The 14,802-nt window shown below is 40.3% G+C and overlaps 1 long non-coding RNA gene across 1 annotated transcript; it reads left to right on the forward strand.

Moving 5' to 3' along the window:
• The first annotated feature begins 1,300 nt into the window (after positions 1-1,300).
• LOC118344649 lies at positions 1,301-10,025 on the forward strand. The gene is made up of 2 exons (XR_004798427.1): positions 1,301-1,914; positions 9,669-10,025. It is a non-coding gene; the product is annotated as an uncharacterized LOC118344649 (long non-coding RNA).
• The last annotated feature ends 4,777 nt before the right edge of the window (positions 10,026-14,802 follow it).

Here is a 14,802-nt window from a genome sequence, read left to right on the forward strand (position 1 = left end):
GCATGGATGCCTAGTTTGACTGTCCTTCGGTAGCGTGCATCCTTTGCCTGCGCTATGCTGGACACAACTAGCTATCGATGTTGAGGAACCACCCCACAGGCGACAGAAACCACCGGTAGTGCGGTTGGTGGGTGGTGATTGCTCTGCTAGCTATGAACGCCGATGTGTGGGCCTCCAGCCACTCGTTGATCTTTGCCTGCATTGTGCAAGGCGTGCATAGCGCGCCATTGTGATGAGTGGCCAGTGAGGGGCTCTGCCGTTGCGGTATCTCCGCCATGCATGGCGGTCATCATCAAATCCCACTGTGCTATGGGGTGGTGGCTGCAGATTCGAACTCTGGTGCTTTAAATGTGTTGTGCATGGCATAATGCCTTAATATATATATATATATATTCGCTGCAGTGTTAAGAGTATAAACAACAAGAAAAATAATAAAGTTGAGGGGATCTTATCTGGTATTTTCTAAAGAAGATCTCGTGAGTCGGTGAATCATCCTCCTACCGTTACCTGAAATAAATAAATAAAAAATTGAATCCCACAGACAGCGCCAATTGTTAATGCCTTAATTTACACAATAGACCGGAAATGAGGAAAGAATTATCCTCGGCCCACGAGATGATTCGCACTTTGATATAGTATTCTTCGCATTTATCCATAAAATACATAGCAAATAAGCATAAATAAATAAAGACACAGAGATTTACGTGGTTTGGCATAATGCCTATGCCCACGAGTTGTTTGAGGGCGAAATCCACTATAATGGGTGCTTCTACAATCTCTTATGGTCTCACATATCTCACAATATAATAGGAGAATTAGGAAAGATCCTTTGGAGTTGTAGTGGAGTTTGGCATAGGGAGCTTCTGTGAAAAGATCTTGTGTGTAGAGTTCATTCGTTTTGTGGGGGATCTCCTCATATATATAGAGGTCTATTTCCTCGAAATGATTGCCTTGTGAAGCTTTTTCCTCTTATGAGTCTGAGCCAATTTGTCATATCTCTTCATGACTTTAACTTGATTTTCGGCCTTATCTCGAGGCTAAATTATAGGCTGTTAATTTGACCCTTACAATAACTTTCTCAAATTTTCAAACAAAAAATAAAAAACGATTCAACTTTTTCAAATTCTCAAATAAAAATAATATTAAAAAATTATGTTCTAACAATATTTTAAATTTACAGTATTTTTTATTTAACTTTTTCTCTTATTTTCCAAAACAAAAATGCTGAATGCAACCGGCTTGAGGAACCAGTGTGTAACCATGTCCTACGTGGTGGGTTAATGAAATGGTTTGTTTCATTTGAACCTATGCAACGACATGTTTTAGTTTGGAATTTCTCCTTCTCTCCATAGCCTTTCTGATCTCCCACGAACCCTTCCCCCTTCTCCTTCCCCTTCTCTTTCTTCTTTTGATCTCCATGTACCCTTCCTCCTCTTCTCCATCTCCATCCTTATCTTCTCAATATCATTTGAAACTGATCTTCTCCATCTCCATCTTCGTGAGTTTCATCTCCTCTTATCTTCTCCATCTTCGCGTCTCCTCTGATCCACTGAGTTTCCTCATCAAGATCTGTTTTCATCTGCTTAAGTTTTGCAAGTCTGTTTCCTCTTCAACCCACGAAGCCTTATTTTCCCCATTCACCAAATCTTATCCTCCTTGCCAACACCCATCCCAAAACCCTAACCCTAACCCTAACCCTAACCCTAACCTAGCCCCTTCCCCTTCGTCCCTAATTTTTGGACGTTGGGTTTGGGCATTAGGCAAATGGCCAGAGAACCCACTAGTTTGAGAACCGGCCCACTCGTTTATTTATTATTTTGACTTGAGCCAGGAATTGAGCCCATGGCTGCAATCGAGTTAGAATGTCTCCATGGGTGTCTCGTCCATTTCCATGGGTGTCTCTGTGAACAAGTGGTAGATCTTCTGCTTCGAATTTTTTAACTTAGTTCTTTTTGTCTTAGAATGGTAGATATCGTCCATCTAGTTTCAAGTTTGTCTTAGAATGTATATATTTGTGTGTAAACTGTAAAACTTAACTGTGAGCAAAAAAAAAAAAAAAAGAGAGAGAGAGAGAGAGAGCAAGAGAACATTTTTTCAATGATACTCTGTAGTTCGTGTGGGGTGAAGGGGAAAGGGCTCGGAATTCCATATGTATAAGGAATTTCAATTGTGGGTAAGTTACTTTCATAAAAACTTTCAAGCACCCAATTATGTGGGTCGCAAACCATATTTCAGTCTTTTTTTTTTTTTAAAGAGCCGGTAGCCATATGGTAGTGGCCCCGTCTCAAGTTTATTAATAAATCCTCACTTATGGCGGAGGAATACCGTGGTTACAAGCCAAGTATAAGGGAGTTAACAGATAAGAAATAAAAACAAAAACCTCCCAAATACAAACCAACCAAAGAACCGAAACAGAAGAATAAAAAAGACAACACAGCCTAAACAAGCCTATAAAAATAAACATGAAAGTAAAGACTAACAGGCCTAAATCAAAACAATAAAAACATCTAAACAAGCCTAACATAACCAGAGAAATAAGAAACAGACCTGGAACGCAAACTAACGGCGAAAATACGGAATACCTAAAAAATCTAGCCGCACAATACCTTTTAAATACCTGGGAAAATCTTGATTGCCGTTATACGTGACATTCATACCCATTTCGCCTTCTCTAGCAAGAAAATCCGCAGCACTATTACCTTCCCGAAATTGATGAGTCACAACAAAATTAATCTCCTCAAGCTCCTTGCGCAAAACCTCTCAAAAATCCCAAAGATACCACAAGGAGCATTTACCATTACAAAGCCAATCAACAACAATTTGAGAATCACTTTCAATAATCACATTAACCATATGGAACCTTTTGCACAATCTAATACCATCCAGAATTGCTTTCACTTCAGCGCCATTATTCGTTCCCATCCCATAATGAGCAGAGAAAGCCCCAATTAACAAACCATTCCAATCTCTAATAATGCCGCCCCCTCTTGAATTACCAGGATTACCTCTGCAACTCCCGTCACAAATAAGCTTCACCCATCCCGAAGGAGGCCTGGACCATTTAACAATTTTACTAGTTCTAATTGAAATGCGAGGCCTCTCTAAATTAAAATCTTCCAGAATCTTCAAGTCGTGCATGGATAAATTACTAACTGAATTAATATTATTCGCCAAAGATTTAATCCACACCCGAACACTTCTCCAAACAAACATAGCCGAATCATACTTCCCATCCATTCTAGCTTTACATCTTCTCTTCCAAAGGCACCAAGTGATGATACAAGGAATTAAACCAACAAGAGTACCTTTAAAGGATGATTTTTTTGCATAAGAAAACCAGACAGCTGCTCTATTTTTCCACGGCAGACTGCGCCTACAAGGAATACCCAAAGCAATTCTAGCATACAGCCAGACCTCAATAGCCACAGCCCCCATAGAAAAAATATGGTCAACATCTTCCATACACCTCATATCACAACAATCACATGCATAGGCAATAGACACGCCTTTACTTTGAATCCGAACGTCCACTGGCAGACAATTCAGCCAAATTTTCCACAGACATATAGAAATTCGTTTAGGAAGAAGCTGGTGCCAGAACCAATCATGCCAAGGTAATTCCTGACCTCTCTTCCTCACCACCTCCCAAGCAGTACGAGTAGAAAACCTGCCATCTGAAGAAGGTTTCCACACAAACAAATCCGGACCATGAGTAACATTAGTAGGCATCTGTAGAATTTCCTCTACAACCTCCTCACTAACCAGCTCCCTAAGAAAGTCCTCATCCCAAAAATTATTAGACCAACAATCTTGAATACACAGCCTATTATTAGAAACATCTTCCACCCGTATAGAAAGTGGACCCGAAGCCAACCATCTATCAAACCAAAAAGAAGCATTACCACCACGCACAAGGACATTCACATTATCCATAACTTCCGGCAGCATCTTTACAATCGATCTCCAGGATCTAGAATCAGTTGGCCTCACCTTATAAGTAGAAAAATGGCTTTGACGAAGATACTTAGCACGAAAAAAATCAGACCAAATATTGTTAGAAGACAAAATACGGAAAGCAAACTTCATATGAAGAGATTTTTTCACCTCTTTAAGATCTTTCACACCCAAACCACCTTCTCTAGTCGGCAAACAGATATTTCTCCACGACCTCCAATGATATTTTCTTTTACCATCATTCTCTCCCCAAAAACAATTTGCTAACAAAGCTTGAATACGAGACAAAGATAAGGAAGGCACACACATAACAAACAATAAATGAATAGGCATACAATTTAGAACATGCTTGATCAAAATCAATCTCCCACTCGGAGATAGCAGTTTAAACTTCCAACCGGCAACTTTTTTCCTGATTTTATCAATTAACGGATCAAAATCCGGGTTGTCAATCTACCAGAAACCAAAGGCACACCCAAATAAATAAAAGGAAAAGTACCTTCCTTGAAACTCGTAAGACTCAACAATCTTCTCTTACGAACACTAGGAATCAACTTAGAAAGAAAAAGAGCAGACTTATCCCTACTAATCATTTGACCAGACCACCTCTCATAAGTATCAAGAGTATGCATCAAATTATTAATAGACCTCTTACCCCCATTAGTAAAAATAAGGATGTCATCAGCATAAAGTAAGTGAGAAACCATAGGAGCACCAATAGGATGGCTAAATTTGCCAATCCTACCATCCTGAAAATTTTTCCTGAGTAGCCGAGACAATACTTCTTCCATGAGGATGAAAAGATAAGGAGAAAGAGGATCCCCTTAACGAAGGCCCCTAGCAGACTGGAAAAAACCTTTAAAGGTACCATTCATCATAACTGAAAACCACTGGGACTCTACACAATTAGCAATAATCTGACAAACAGTATCAGAAAAACCAAAAGCACGAATCACATTCAGTAAAAAATCCCAATTAACCCTATCATATGCCTTAGCCATATCAAGTTTAATCAAAACATTACCACCAACAGTTTTTTTATGAAGCGACTGAACTATCTCCTGAGCAAGGGTAATATTCTCAAAAATACTACGCCCCGGAATAAATGCACCTTGTTCATGAGAGACCAAACTATCAAGCACAGAATTAAGCCGATTCACAAAGATTTTTGAAAAAATTTTATAAGCCACGGAGCACAAACTAATAGGACGGAATTTATCAAAACTATAAGGCTCAGGCACTTTTGGAATAAGAACAATAAAAGAGGAAGAATAAAACCTGGATAGGGGAACACCCCTGAAGAAATCTCGAGCAGCCTCTACCACATTCTCTTTGAAAATATCCCAGCAAGACATATAAAAACCCGAACCAAAATCATCAGGCCCCGGGCTACTATTATTTGGAATAGAAAAAACAGCTTGTTTCACTTCTAATTCTGAAGGTGTCGCGCATATCCAAAGATTTTCTTCATCTGAAATTTTCTTCTCGATAAACCTCGACAAGTCGCAATGTTCCACCGCAGAGACATCGGAAAGGAAATTACGGAAAAAAACCACCGCCTCCTCATGAACCTTTTCAGCAGTATTCAAAACTCTCCCATCGGCAAGGACCATTTTATTGATATGCCCCTTGTTACGCCTCTGGTTAATAACCAAATGAAAAAATTTCGAATTTTGATCTCCCTCAGTCAACCAATTCTTTTTAGCAATTTGGCCAAGACGAGAAGCTTCTCTTTTCTCCCATATTTCAATCTTGGTCTTAGTAGCCACAAAATCATCCTCAATCTCCTCAGAAAAACCAGATTGAAGCTGGCTTTCCAAGAAATCTAACCTCTCTTCCAGCGCACGAATATTCACATCCACCCTACCAAAAACATTTTTATTCCAAGCACGAAGCGCTATCTGGGTTCTTTTCAAACGAACAGAAAGCTTTAAAAGACTAGACACCGCATCCTGCTGGTTCCAAGCTTCATTCACACACATAATAAGCCCATCATGTGAGCACCACATATTCAAAAACGAAATGGAGAAGGGCCATAGGAAATTGGTAGATGATCAGAGAAAACAACCATCGGACAATGATCAGAAGATTTACGGCTCAAATAATTGAAATGAGCTGAAGGAAATAGACTGGCAAAAAAATTATCCATGAGCACTCTGTCTAATTTTGCCCAACTTCTGGACACTCCCCCATGTCCATTACACCACGACATGCGCTGACCAGAACTAGATGTCTCTAACAGACCACAACAATCAATACAATCGTTGAACTCTAACATCGAAATAAAAGGCCGAGGGTTCCCACCTACTCTTTCTGAAACCCTACGAATAACATTAAAGTCACCCAAAACTAACCATGGCTGATCCAAATCTGTCCACTCTTCTAAATCATGCCAAAGTTCTCTTCTATCAACATATGAGCATTTAGCATAGACAAAAGTAACAAAAATGCGATGAACATCCCACTTGAACCAACCAGACACAGTTTGGGTCGTACAACGCACAATTTCAAAATTATTATGAATATTCCAGAACACCCACAACTTTCCACCCTGATTAGCATTTGAAGCATAGTGATTAAAATCCAAAGAATACCCAAGAGAAGCCATACGAGTATCATCAATAAAAGGTTCCGAAATAGCAAATAAAGAAACCTTAAATTTAAAAAGGAGCTTCTTCAATCTTCCTCTCGAACTGCCCAGCCCTCTAATATTCCAGAAAAAAAAGTTATCAGTCATAGATTCAACTTTTGGGAGCGGGTATGAACCCGTTGTGATTTTCTCAGAGCCTTATCCTCCTTCGGATTTGGAATCCCATTTACCATAATATGATCTGCATCCGACTCATAACATTTTTCTTTGCCCATCACTGTAGGGAAAGCACCTACTTCATTTTCAGACTCATAGAACCGCTCCCTCTCCCCCTGGAAAACCAGCATACGCGAACTCGACAAATCTTCCTGCACCTTTTCACCATCAACCTGCACCTGCGGAACACTATCACACCAAACATCCTCACAATCATCTTCACTGTCTTAGGCACTAATATCAATCAATTTCGGGCCAGTAACCATTTGAAAAACAGCATTAGCATCCTCTATACCAACCACAGTGTCCTCCACAGGAAGATGAATAACAGGCTCCTGCTGGGCGTTGCACACGTCGTGATGTTTGCTAATCAATTCCGATGGGGGGTTGATCACATCAGGGAAAACAGGAACAAGAATAGATGATCTCCTCTGCCCACTAACACACGCCCCTTCTTTGCTGCCCATCAGAATAGATTGATTGACATTACCTTTTTCACCCTCCTCTGTTCTTTCCCCTGCCTTACTGGATTCGGCTTTCGTAAACACGGTCTGTGTCTCAATATTTATTTTCGCAAGTTCAGCTTCCTGATTTGTCACCACAGTAGAGCTCTTCCGTCCCACTTCCTTCCACATTTTGGCTTCATCCTTGTTTTCCACGTTCCTGATCTTTTTCCCGACATGAACACGGCTTTCACGCTGCCCCATTCTACAAACCACCTCCGTATGGCCTTGCCTATAACATTTATTACAATAGAAACTTGGCTTCTCATAGACCACCGACTGCCATATCTGATGCAATCCAAACATTATAGGGAAACCTTTTATCTGCTCGTCTCTGAGATCGACTGCAACACATAGCTGTGCCCCTGTTGCTCGAGTCCTATATACCGTCGCATTGTCCGTTCCCAAAAACTTCCCAAAACGTGTGGCAAAACTCTGAAGACAGTCCAACCTATACAGATGCAAAGGGAGACCAGGCAGAAAAATCCATTGAGGAGCAATGGATGGCTCTTTTTTCAGATCAAAACCCATGGACCAGTTGAACAGACGGAACGGGACGCCTGCCACCATCCTACCTTCACGTGCCCATGCATGGAAGTAATCTTTTTCATTCACAAGGTGTAAAAGGACGTGAAAATCATCCATAAAATTGATCATCGGCACCTCACTAAACCCCCAAGTTTTGATAATATTCTTCCGTAAAACATCTATGGAAGGTCTGGAGGACAAAAACTTTAGAACTAAAGCAAACTTTAAATCTTCGGCTACCTTTTCCATCTCAAGATCCGAAAAAATGAAACCAAGATCACCATTAATAACCTCAGGACGCCGGACTGGAAGTTTAATTTTGGAGGAGGAATAGGTCGCTGCAACGCCTCCACAAACGTACGCCTTTCGCTGATCTCATTACCGGCTAAAAGTTCCAGCCCCACCAGAGGGGGCCCTTCCGGAAGCTTTTCCCACCCACCGGTGCCAGAGGCCTCCGGAAGGCCGCTCATCACTGCCCCCAAAGACTTGCGCCGCACAAGTGAAACCCTAGAAAAGCATGCAGAGAACCTTCACGTCCCATATTTCAATCTTGTTGATCACTATCCTCGTACAGAAAAAGAGTTGAAAGCTTAAATTAAATTTCTTCATTTTCTCATCTCCGACATGTTTTGTAGTATTCCAACTCTAGCAGTTAGTAACTTGGTACCGCTTAACTTGCTCCTCAATTCCCCCCATCATCTTTGGTTAAATGTTTTTTTATGTACAACAAAATTCAATGGTCCAGATATATATATTTATATGTATGTATATGGTTGACCTTACATGCAATATTGCAAAGATGAGAAAATAATTCCATGGTATATATGTTTGCTGCTATCGTCCACGTTGAAAACATTATTTTATATCCTTAAGACTCACATGCAAAGAGTAAATCAGTTTTGGCAGCTCTTTATTAAAATACTCAAGCCCGAGATCCATAATCACTTTTTTCCTCATGTTCTAATTATGTGTCATTATGGTGTTAACCCATGAGTATATCAAAGCAATCTAACTGCAAGTAACATTTCAAAATTGATGCTTGTTTGTTGGAACTTATAGTACTGCTTCATATGATGAAAAAATCTAGAAATCTTGCAAGTTGCAATTTTAAGATGGACTACAGTTATAGCTCTCCTTGGGATTGTCAGATGGAAAAAAGGAGAAGAACACTCATCTCCTTGGGATTGTACTTCATAATCTTAGATGAATTTTAGGAATGAAGTCGGACCGATGAGATGACCAAGTGATCATTATTGCTTGTATGAACCTACCAGTTACTATTAGCATTCTACAGAGATTGTGGTGTTTTATTTGTATAGCTTTTGCACTCCCTAAATTAAAAGGGAGGCTCGCATTTTTGTATTTTGGTTTTCCTTATTCTTTCTAGTCATATCTCTTGTATACAAGTGAGGCAACCCTTTTTTCTTTTAATAAAATTGACTTGCATATACATACAAGTATATGTAGCTCTTTTTTGTCAAACAATTCATTTAGTTTTGAAAAATGATAAATGGTGGAAATAATTTCTGCTGATTCTGGGCCTTATCCTTTAGGTGGATATATATTCCTAATATCTTTGGTTAGTAATTTTTGTATAGCTTCCCATTCATAGGAAAAATATTTCAATTATGTCCTCTAACTTGGTGCAATGACTGCATTTGAACTAAATTTTCATGGGTAGCATGTGGATGTGTCAGATGCTGTTAGAGATAATCTTGTTTCGTTGGCATCAGAGTTGTTATCAATACAAGACAATGGCGATATTAATTTCTATACTGCATGTACTGTTTGGTTGGTTTCTTGATGTGCCATGCTGATGAATTTATTATGGTAAGTTCTGATTGGCTTGTGCATAATTTTGCACCAATAATGGACAGGGTGCTTGTCCAGCATGTAAGAGGCAATTTGCTGGTTACAAGAACCAAATGATTCATTGCACAAGCTGTGGTCCTGTGGAAACGTCGTATGGCAGCTGAAAGGGGACGACTTGTTTTCAAGAGATGGGAGGGGCACCACTACTTCAAAGTTTGACCCTGAGATTATAGACGTGGAGTTTGAGGATAGAAGAGCTCAAGAATTCGAAACTGAAGCACCATGTATTGGAACCAATGGCTATACTATATTGGACAAATATTTTTATTTTTAGTTGAAGAGATTTTTATTTGTAGTTATTTTTGTATGGTATGAGAAATTTTATGTGGAAATATGATGTTGGTGCTAGCAGCTTTACACCATCTGAAATTTGAGTTTGTGTAATGATATGAGTTTGTGCAATGATACATTGACATAAATAGTAAATAACTTCCGAAATCTAAAATTTGTACACAATATTGACATTGACATAAATACTTTGATACACTGACATTGACATAATATTTGTTCACAATCTGAAATCTAAATACTTTGATACATTGGCATAATATTTGTATACAATCTGAAATTTGTTTATACCGTCCGAAATCACATAGCAAATAACTTCTAACACTAGTCTGAAATCACTTAGATACTACCAAGTAATATGAAACAACAATGGCAAAAGCCCAATACACCCGCAATAGTGTGCATGAACGCCTTATTTAAGCTTGTTGCTTTAAAAGCATCAATTCCTTCACAACCTCCTAATTTCCATTGGATAGCACAATCCCCCTCTTCTCGATCGCATCCACTCTTTTTCGAAGCTCAATATCCTTCTTTTTGAAGCTCTAAAAGCACCACTCTCTTTCTATTGGATAGCACAATCCCTCACTATCTGTCCAATTGAAAAACTTGCAGTATGTTAATCCTTGATCATTTTATACATATTTAAAAAATGTTAGGTGTAAATAATATTAAGTGTCGGACTATGAACACATATGAAATGTTGTACAAATGTAGTTACCTCTGTGTTGTACTTTGGACAGCCTCAGAAGGGTCGCCCTGGATTTCTTGTAGTATCTCAGTGTGACTTTAACTTTACAGAAGCATAATGGTTGATTCAAAGTACGTTTAGCAAATGATGAAGAATATATTGATGATGATGACATTCTACTATGGACCAGATTCACAATGTAGTTAAAAATCAACAGAAAAAAATAATTTCATTGGATTCCAACATAGTAAAGACAATAGATAGCATTATAAAACTGTTAACCTTATTAAAGACAATAGATAGCAGTCCCTTTTTCTTGGCTTGCTGTATATGTGGAGATCAGCAGTAAGTCTTTCTTTGCTTTTTCTTCATAAATTTTGTGTAATGCCAACACCACAAAGATGATTGATAATAAATGCTAAGAAACCTTGGGTGACCATCATCATGACTTTGGTGTGAGCTCAGTTTTACCTTTACTCAAATAGCCCCAGTACAAATATTTGACTTTTGAACAGTTTTTTTTTTAAAGAGTCCTATAATAAAAATGGTCTATGAAAATGGGCTAGATCTCTTCGTATAGACAATGGTGGGTGATTTGAGTGAGGGTATACCTCTGTTATCAATCCTATCAAGCAAAATAAAATACACAAGCAAAGAAAGTAAAGAGAGAGATAAGTATAATACCAATTATAATACATAAACAATACAGTTTTAAAAATCCACAATCCTTTCCACAGTAACCTTTGTTAGCTTGGATCCTTTATTATATATCAACATCACGTGAGAGAATGAAATTGACTGCAATTGATGTGCCAGAGTAAGAATTTGTACACAAATCAAACGATTAGTTGCATCACTTCATGAAAAAATCCCCAATCTTCTAGTGGAAAACTTTGTTATAGAGTGAAACAAAATCTCCAAGCTACTAATATAAGATTAGTAAGAAAATATAAAGAAAAACTTAAAAAAATCACACCTTATATTGTCAAAAAAGTTAGTGTATACCTCTGTTATCAATCCCATCAAGCAAAATAAAATACACTAACAAGGAAAGCAAAGAGAGAGATAAGTACAATACCAACTATAATACATAAACAACACAGTTTTAAAAATCCATAATCCTTTCCATAGTAACCTTTGTTAGCTTGGATCCTTTATTATATATCAAAATCATATGAGAGAATGAAATTGACTGCAATTGATGAGCCAGAATAAGAATTTGTACACAAATCAAATGCTTAGTTGCATCATTTCATGACAAAATCCCCAATCTTCTAGTGGTAAGCTTTGTTATAGAGTGAAACAAAATCTCCAAGCTACCAATATAAGATTAGTAAGAAAATATACGAAAAACTCAAAAAAATCACACATTTTATTGTCAAAAAAATAAATAAATGATTGGGCCGGTTCTCAACTTCTTAACTCGGGGATTTACTTTCCAAAGAGCCCAGAGAACCCGCTCGTTTGAGAACCCGCTAGTTCTCAACAACTGTTTTTCGAAATAGTTTGTTCTACACTTTTTCTATACGAGGATAGTGATCAACAAGACTGAAATCTGGCGCTCCTCGCCATGCATGCACGCAACCCCCTCCCCGGCGCTCCTCGCCGGAGTTGATTCTCATCATTCCCCTTCTCCTCTTTCTTTTCCTTCCTTTTTTATTCTTATACCAGTTACTTTTCTACTCTTCTTCGCAAACTCTGATGGAAGAAGTTTGTCTTTTCATGGTGGAATCGAAAACTTTTATTTTCACGAAGATGGGTGCAAATAGCTTTCGCATTACTGAAAGAAATCGTCGCATGGCTCTGTTTCTTCTCATTAATTGGGGGGGCTGCCTCTTGGTTAGTTAGGATGGTGGGGGAAGCCATTAACTCCCATCGACTCAAAGGTTTTTTTAGGAAGTTGAGGGTTGGAAATAGAATACTCACTCTGCAGCATCAAAGAAATGCTAAAGGTTGTTACCTGCTTTTGGAGGAGCTCAATAACGGTAGGAGAAGGGGCCCATTGATTGTTCCAGAAGGAGTTAAGGGGTGTGGTTGGGAGGGATTTGCTTATCATCTCAGAAAGGCGGCTGAACGTGTTGTTGTGCAACCAGAGGGTGTTACGCGTAGGGAAGGGAGTTCTGGTTTCGTCTCGAATTCAAGGGCCCAGCCTCATATGTCTCTATCTTGGCTGCTTCCATGGAGCCGAAGGGAAACACGCATAACTGAGGTGAGAGGCATGGTCCTTGCCTAGCGATCCTAGAGAGGCAATCAGATGGATGTAAAAAGGTTGGTGAAGTTGAGGGCATTCTTTGGGCTGTCAGAGTTAGACTTTCGGGAGTACAAGAGGAAGTTTCTTTTTTAATGAATAAAATTGACCTGGGATTGAGCATGGTGATGGCACTAAGCAGAGAGTCATTGGGATTTTCTGCTCACTCAGATACGGTAAGAAGGGAAGATGAAAGGACAAGGACAAGTGGGTTTAAAGGACCATCTGATTTGGATGGGTTGGGCGCACTCACTAGAAGGCCCGAAAGCCCCTTTCTGTGTTTGAACTCACAGAAGGATTTCGGGCCTCAACCCGAGTCCCATTTCTCATAGACACAGGCCTTGTGCCCCCAGACATGGGCCTCAAGCCCAATTCCAAGGCAGACAACCGTTAGGGCTTCTTGGGTGGACTAGCAGGCAAAGGTCCCGGAGCCTTCGCCTTACGGCCAGATCAAGTCCCCGCCGGTGGCTTCTCTGGCCGACCCAACGCCGTCAATGACATCACCGACGGCTGCCGGTGACTTCTCTGTCTTGGGAAACGAACTCCAGGACGTCGCCTGCTGTTCCCGAGCCTCCGACACCTTGCCGCAACCACAGAAAGGGCCGATGGTCACCGTCAACCTCATGGGGTTTCCTTCTGAGCAACCCCTAGACGTCGCCTGCTGTTCACAGGCCTTCAACAGCTCGCCGCAGCCACAAAAAGGGCCGATGTTCATCGTCGACCCCACAGTTTCTCCTCCAGAGCAACCTCTGCCCTCAGATGGCAGGGCTAGTGTCATGGGGCTGTTGGCTTCATCTGGGCCAGTATTGGGGGAGGCTTCTGAAGCTCCCTTGCACCTTCTAGGTCTCTTAGAGACTCTTTCAAAGGTATTGTGCACAGAAATGGAAGACATTGATGATGTTTCTTCCTTTGATGGGAGGGTCTCGGACGTAGGCTCCTCTTTTGGGTCAGAACTTCAACTAGTGTGTAAGGAGCTAGGGGCTTATGTGCAGCTGACTGACTCGTGTGAACTCGGGGATATGCCTCATCCTCTGTGTTCACTGCCATCAGCAACTTCTGGGGATGATTGGATCCTTTAGAAGGTTAACGATATGTGCCATTTCCTAGGTTTGACCTGTGAGGGTTATGAGGACCAGTTGCAAGCTAGCTAAGAAGGATAGGGAGCTTAGGAGACTTACCTCCTCTATAAACTATGATGCACGGGAGGGTAGTGCGAGCAAGGGGCAGCACAAGGATAGGGTGAATCTGGGCGATCCATGAAGCCCAAGATTCTTTCATGGAATGTTCGCGGCTTAAATGACCCGAACAAGCGCCTTAAAGTGACGAATCTATTACGGGATTGGAAGGCGGGCGTTATTTGTTTGCAAGAGATGAAACTAAAGTTTATTGATAGGTACATCATTAGAAGTTTGTGGAATTGCTCTTATGCAGGATGGACCTCCCTTGCTTCTAAGGGTGCTTCAGGGGGGTATTCTGGTGTTGTGGGATAAGAGAGTAGTTAATCTTGTGGAGGATTGCATCGGGGATTTTTCGGTAGCTTGTACTTTTTCGAATGTGGATGATGGTTTTAATTGGGGTTTCGAAGGTGTTTACGGGCCAAATGACGACAGTAGCAGAAAACTTCTCTTGGACGAGATAGCTGGCCTTTGTAGTTGGTGGGAGCTTCCATGGTGTATCAGGGGTGATTTCAACATCACTCGGTTTCCGAGTGAGCGTTTGGGGGATTCTAGTACGGGTTCAGCTATGGCAGATTTCTCAGCTCTTCTTTTTGAGTTAGACCTAGTGGATCTCCCTCTAGCAGGGGGGATGCCACTTGGTCAAACAGAAGGGTCTGGTCAAGATTGGATAGATTCATTGTTTCTCCTTCTTGGGAGGTTTACTTTCCCTCTTTATGCCAAAAACAGCTTTCCCGGTT

This window comes from Juglans regia, chromosome 2 (genome assembly GCF_001411555.2).
Source record: "Juglans regia cultivar Chandler chromosome 2, Walnut 2.0, whole genome shotgun sequence".
NCBI lineage: Eukaryota > Viridiplantae > Streptophyta > Magnoliopsida > Fagales > Juglandaceae > Juglans > Juglans regia.